Source organism: Staurois parvus, unplaced genomic scaffold, assembly GCF_062004578.1.
Source record: "Staurois parvus isolate SC_StPar_1 unplaced genomic scaffold, SC_StPar_1.0 ptg000287l, whole genome shotgun sequence".
In the NCBI taxonomy this organism is placed as follows: Eukaryota; Metazoa; Chordata; class Amphibia; order Anura; family Ranidae; genus Staurois; species Staurois parvus.
This window is the reverse complement of record NW_028318083.1, coordinates 33,970,170-33,976,883: the sequence shown is the minus strand read 5'-3', so window position 1 is coordinate 33,976,883 and position 6,714 is coordinate 33,970,170. Positions and strand designations below refer to the sequence as shown.

The window sequence follows — 6,714 nt, the reverse complement described above, 5'->3', positions numbered from 1 at the left end:
GACCCCAAGTCAGTTCCCCCCCAGTGTCAGAATGTCCACCGCAGTCCCACCATAAGTTGCTGATCGCCGCCATAAGTCGCTGATTGCCACCATTATTAGTATAAAAAAAAAATTAAAATCTCAGTTATCTTTCCCGCCATTTGTAAACGCTATAACTTTCACGTAAACCAAATAATTTACACATATTGGGTTTTTTTTTTTTTAGCAAAGACATGTCGCAGAATGCATTTTGGCCGAAATTTATGACGAAATTTGATTTTTAAATTTTTTTTTACTGGACATGTTTTATAGCAAAAAGTCTAAAATATTGTTTTTTTCTCAAAAATGTCAGCCATTTTTTTTATAGCGCAAAAAAATAAAAACCGCACAGGCGATCAAATACCACCGAAATAAAGCTCTATTTGTGTGAAAAAAAAGGATGTAAATTTCATTTATGTACCATATTGCATGACCGTGCAATTGTCCGTTTAAACTAGCACAGCGCTGTACAGCAAAAAAAGGGCGTAAATTGCAGTATCTATACCATAGTTTTTAGACGCTATAACTTCCACACAAAGCAATCAATATACACTTATTTGGATTTTTTACCAAAAACAAGTAGCAGAATACATTTTGGCCTACATTTGGCCTTTGATTTTACTATATATTTTTTATAGCTGAAAGTAAAAAATATTGTTTTTCTTCAAAATTTTTAGTCTTTTTTTGCTTATAGCGTGAAAAATACAAAGCGTACAAGTGATCAAATACCAGCAAAAGACAGCTCTATTTGTGTGAAAAAAAGGACGTAAGTTTCGTTTGGGTGCAGCATTGCATGACCGCGCAATTATCAGTTGAATTAGTGCAGCACCGAGTAGCAAAAAGAGGCCTGGTCATTAAGGGGGGTAAATCCTCAGGAGGGCAAGTGGTTAAAAGGGAACAAAGGACACTCCCATGGTGAGGTATGTACCAATATAAACATTTATTAAGAAGCAGTAATACACTCACATGTAGTAAATGAATAAAATCATCAGATTCACTTGTTTTCAGCTGAACTCACTATTCATGTCTGCCCAGAGCCAAGCCCCTTGCGTGTTACATCACACCCATGTGACTTCATCAGAGGGATGGGAAAGGGCAGGCAAGAGAATCCTTATATAATGTGTATGGATCAACTATAGGCAGTGGTCATTTTGCTGAAGTTCACGGTGGCCATTTTTCAATAGATATATGGTTAAGTGACGGTGGCCATTTTCTAATGGTCCAGATTGTTAGAGTGGCCATTTTCCTCTGGTTCAAAGTGTAGTGTTGAGATCACAATAGAGCAAGAGGAATTAGATAATAGAACCAGGGGAGCAAGGAAACAGTGATCATCAAATCTTTAATGGAAAAATGCTCACTATACCACTAGCACTGTAAATAGTGGTCGCGGACTAAAATAAATACATAAAACTGTATAGTCCATGACATTTAAGCCTACATAGCTCATATTCTAAAATTACTATATATACCCATAGAGTTAGCATAAAATAAAGATTGGACCCATAGGGAGGAATCATAATAAAAGTAATACATGATATATAACATGAGCAAACAATATAATGAATCAGACAAATAAACAATGTATCTTCATAAATAAAACTAGAAATCACTAATGAAACAATTTAAACCAAATTCAATATTTAAACCACTAGGGGTCAGGGTATGTAAAGTGTAAATCCACCTAGACTCATATTGGCTGAGAGTGCATACTTTGTGACTACCTCTCCAGTGTTTTTTAAAACGTTCAATCCCCCAAAATTTTAAATCAGATTGATCCTTGTTGTGCACTAATGAGAAGTGTTTAGATACACTATGCTTACTATATCCCTTTTTAATATTTGTATGCAGTGAAGAAAATAAGTATGTGATTCCCTGCTGATTTTGAATGTTTGCCCACTCACAAAGAAATGATCAGTCTAAAAATTGAATGGTAGGTGTATTGTAACACAGAGACAGAATAGCAACAAAAAAATTCAAAAGAAATGCATGTCTAACAAATTATGCATTGATTTGAATGTTCATGAGGGAAATAAGTATTTGATCTCCTATTATTCAGCAGGATTTATGGCTACCAGGTGTCTTTCATACAGGTAACAAGCTGAGATTAGAAGCAGTCTCTTAAAGGGAGTGCTGCCAATCTCATTTTGTTTCCTCTATAAAAGACACCTGTCCACAGGAACAATCATAAAATCTTTAATGGGATACACTATATCTGTAGCAGTTGCCCTAAGTTCAGATTTCTTCTGTTTTTTGGTCTGGATACATGCATAGCATCTTCTACATGTATAGAAGCCTTTTCCCGAGAAAAAAGAAAATGTATTTCTGGGTGATGGTTCAATAACATTCTTTACTATTTTATCCCTTAGGGTGGGTGCTCTTCTGTACACGAATCTTGATCGCTCAGGTAGGGTGGTATCAAGATGTTTATCAGCCTTTAATATATGCCAGTGTCATTGTACAATTTTCTCTACTAGTTTATGTTGTGTATTATATTCCAGTACAATCGGTACCATATCTGTTTTTCTTTAGTCGTGATGTTGATCAATTCATTCCTATCCATACTCGCCACTTCTTTTATTCTGTCATTAATGAATTATTGATCATACCCCTTGGAAGTGAATCTTCTACCTATCATACTCGCTTGTTCAAGGAAATCCTCTTTTATTACAGTTTCTTTTCAACCGCATTAATTGTCCCTTCGGTATATTGTACAGCCAAGACGAGTGATGACAACTGTCAATAGGGAGGTAGCTGTTTCTATCTACATTCTTGAAGTGTGTTTTAGTAGTTTATGCCCATCCATTGAAATATCAAGATCTAGGAAATTAATCTTCTCCTTACTTATATTCCACGAGAGGCATATATTCCTCTCATTTTTAATGTTTCAAGGAACTCCAAACACTTTTTTACTTCCCTTTCCAGATCATGATTACATCAATAAACCTCCTGTAAAATATTAATCCCACTGGTGTATTTTGATATACGGATTCTTCCTCCCATTGTGCCATGAATAAATTAGCCACACTAGGTGTGTGACGGAGGAAAGGCAGGACAGAACACACAGAGAGGATGACAGATGCACAAAGCTTTATTGAGACAAACAGATGGCAGTCCTTCAATACGGGGGTGGCAGACAGGGTGGATTTGCCACTCAATGGTAACGAGGGTCCCCACCCACTTATAGTCCACTAGGAGAGCCAAGGGGGTGTCCCTGTAACAGGGGTAGTCCGACACAGGAGAGGGGTGCGAGGAGTCACCACCGTAACAGTTCAGGTAGCAGTGAGGAAGCAGGTACTCACAGAGAACAAGGGGTTCAGTCCAGGCAGGGGATAGATCCAGGCAGATTCATGGGGACAGCAGAAGATTCCTCCACAGTGCAGGGATTGCAGGCAACACAGACAGTCCAGGAGATGAGGAGGAGGACGGGGGATGAGAGGAGCTGGCGCTCAGCACAGCCGTCCCTCACACACCCAGCCAGGAGAACACCCAGGGGGGTTTCCTTGCTCTCTCTTAAGTATTGAGCTGGTAACCTGATACTTCCTGTCGGGTTACCATGGCAATGGGTCCTGTTCAGAGAGTTCAGGAATTTGGCATGAGGGGGAAGGGAGGAGGGGTCCAGAGTAATTTAATTAGACCATTAGGCCAGTGACACAGGGGACAATTGGAACAATACAGAGCAGGACGCTGAGGGCATGTGATACAAGGCATTAATAAGGGGATTAATAATTGGCAGGCTCCCATACCGTGACAAGGTGCAAACTTGGCATTCATAGCTATACCCCTTGTTTGTCCATAGAATGATTGGTTATACCAGAAGTAATTATTTTTTAAACAAAATTCTAAACATTTGATGAGGTGTCTTCTTTGCATACATGATAGTTGGCTGAGCGTTCTCAGTGCCCACTTCGTTGCTGCACAGGCCTGATGATGATTTATGATCGTATACAATAATGACACATCAGCCATTACCAGATAAGTTGATTCCTTTTCAATTACTACCTCCTGCAGTAATTGTAATAGTTGCTTGGTATCCCTTAAGTGAGCACTTGTTTTCTGGACAACCGGCTGTAAATAATAACATATTGGCCAAGTGTTGCCGTGATGGAATTAATATGGTTCACTAATCGGTCTTGGAGGGGGATCATTCTTATCCTTATGGATCTTTGGTACAGTATAAATGAACGATGTTCTACACATTTCAGGAATAAGATATTTAACTTCCCTTTTATTCAATATGTTCCTCTTTACTCCCAAGTGGATCAGTTTTTCCAATTACTTTTTATAATAAGTAATGGGGTTACTAGATAGTTTTTGATAGGTATTAATAGTTTGCCCTTCATGGTACTTCTCTTTTGATTGTATCACAATGCTACCCTCTTTGTCTGCCAGGTGATCAATGATATCATCTCTTCTAGTTAAACTCTGAATTCCGTTCTTCATAAATGCATGATCAACACATTTCTTTACTTTCAGATAGTAAAAGTTTTTTAAATACTCCAATACATTTGTTATCTTGTACTTGTGGGTTATAGAGTGATTTATTTCACAGATTACTGTGCATCAACATATCATTGGTATCTACTTTTTCCTCTTTCTCAATATTGACATAGCGCAAGGGTTTCACTCCTATATGTTGCATTTATAGTTGAACCCTTTTGGAGGTAGTCCACCAGCAGAACTCCCTTCTTATCCCAAACAACTGTTGCCATTTGCTTCTGCACTGACCTTGCACATGGAACTTCTGTGCCTCCATTCCTTAGACTATTCCTTTGTCTCATCATAACAGTAGATCCATGTCTCATCACCAGTTAGACCAGGAAATCTCATTTCTTGCAAAATGTTCCAAAACAACCACTGAGGTCTCCATATATTTCCTCTTTTGTTAGGTTGTTAAAAATTTTGGGATCCACTTTACTGCAAGCTTTCTCATTTCCAAGTCATTGTAGATAATGGCACCAACTCTCTCACGTAATTCCCAGATATTTAGCAATACTTTTGGTGGTCCTCCATGATCATGTCATGGATAGCTTTCAAATATACAGGCACAGAAACAGAGACAGAAACAGGCCTTCCACAGAGTTTCTCACTTTCAACACCGAATTGGCCAGTTTTAAATTTTTACAAACCAACGTTTAACTGTTGCATATGAATGGCCACTGTCACCCAAAGTTTATGACATTTCATTATGGATCTGCTTTGCATCTTTCCTTTGGAGAAACAGGAACTGGATTCTGGTCCTATGCGCTTCTACATTGAACTTTTCTGGAGGTGCTGTCATGTTCACTTTGGACCTGAAAAAGAAAGAGAAGTTAAAATCATAGGTAGTTGATTTTTTACACCAGCGAATATAGACAAATTGGCCAATACACCCTGCAATTTACAGCTTCCTAGCTCAATTTTTTCTGAGTAAGGCTCAATACTTACCAGCATCATAAAAAAAAAAAAGAAGCAAAAATTCCCATTATCTATACTGTCATTTGCAAGCGCTAGAACTTTCACATAAACCAATTAATTTACACGTATTGGGATTTTCTTTAGCAATGACATGTAGCAGAATACATTTTGGCCTAAATTTATGACAAAATTTGCATTTTTAAATTTTTTTTATTGGACATGTTTAATTGCAAAAAGTCAAAAATATTGTTTTTTTTCTCAATATTGTCGGTCTTTTTTTGTTTATAGCGCAAAAAATAAAAAGCACACAGGCAATCAAATACCACTGAAAGAAAACTCTTATTTGTGGGAAAAAAAAGGACATAAATTTAATTTGGGTGCAGCGTTGCATGACTGCACAATTGTCACTTGCCAGAACAAAAAAAAAGTCTGCTCAGGAAGGTGGGTAAATCCTCTTGGGGTTAAAGTAGTTCAGTGCTGAATAGCAAACAAATGTCCTAGTCATGAAAGTGTTAAAACCTTCCAAAAGTCAAGTGGTTAGTAACACTTTAACAGTTGAGACATACACCTAGAATGTCCTCCTCACTTCTGGTTCTGATAAGTAGACAGGAAACCACAACTAAAGCGTCCACCACAGCCTCACACATCCACTTCGTACATCCCTATCAAAGCAAGCAGGCGGGAGAGTCTGAGCGAACACACCGAGATAACAAAACACCATGTGACTTTTGAGTTGGAAAGGAGGCTTAGCACTTACTATCAGAGCGAGGCTTAACTCATGCTGAGTTGAGAGCAAGGCTTGGCAAGTGCTGTCAGATCGAGGCTTGACTCATGCAGAGTTGAGAGCGAGGCTTGGTACTTGCTGTCAGAGCGAGGCTTGCCTCATGCAGAGTTGGGAACGAGGCTTGGCATCTGAGAACGAGGCTTGGTACTTGCTGTCAGAGCGAGGTTTGACTCATGCAGAGTTGGGAACGAGGCTTGGCATCTGAGAACGAGGCTTGGTACTTGCTGTCAGAGCGAGGCTTGGCTTGTGTGGAGGAAGAGGCAGCGAAGTGTATCCAGCATGATATTGAAATAGGTGATGGTCCTGTGTATTGTCTTCTCACTTCAGGAGCGGACAGGTGAGCGGGAGAAGAGGACAGGTAGTGTGTTTAGCTTTTTATTCGAGCCCTGTGTGGGTTCCCCCAGTGCAGGGTGCTGTGTGTGTTCAGTCCCTGTGTACAGTGTGCTTGTAGTGCTTCCTTGGTCTTTGTGTGTCCAGTTATATTCTGTTTACAGTTAGTTTGAGGCTGATGAGTTGTA

The 6,714-nt window shown here is 39.1% G+C and overlaps 1 long non-coding RNA gene across 1 annotated transcript; it reads right to left on the bottom strand.

The window, feature by feature from the left end:
• Window positions 1-3,088: 3,088 nt before the first annotated feature.
• On the bottom strand, window positions 3,089-6,139 carry LOC149458484 (uncharacterized). Its single transcript, XR_016313469.1, has 2 exons — window positions 5,979-6,139; window positions 3,089-5,309 (listed from the first exon to the last, which is right to left on the bottom strand). It is a non-coding gene; the product is annotated as an uncharacterized LOC149458484 (long non-coding RNA).
• Between the last annotated feature and the right edge of the window lie 575 nt (window positions 6,140-6,714).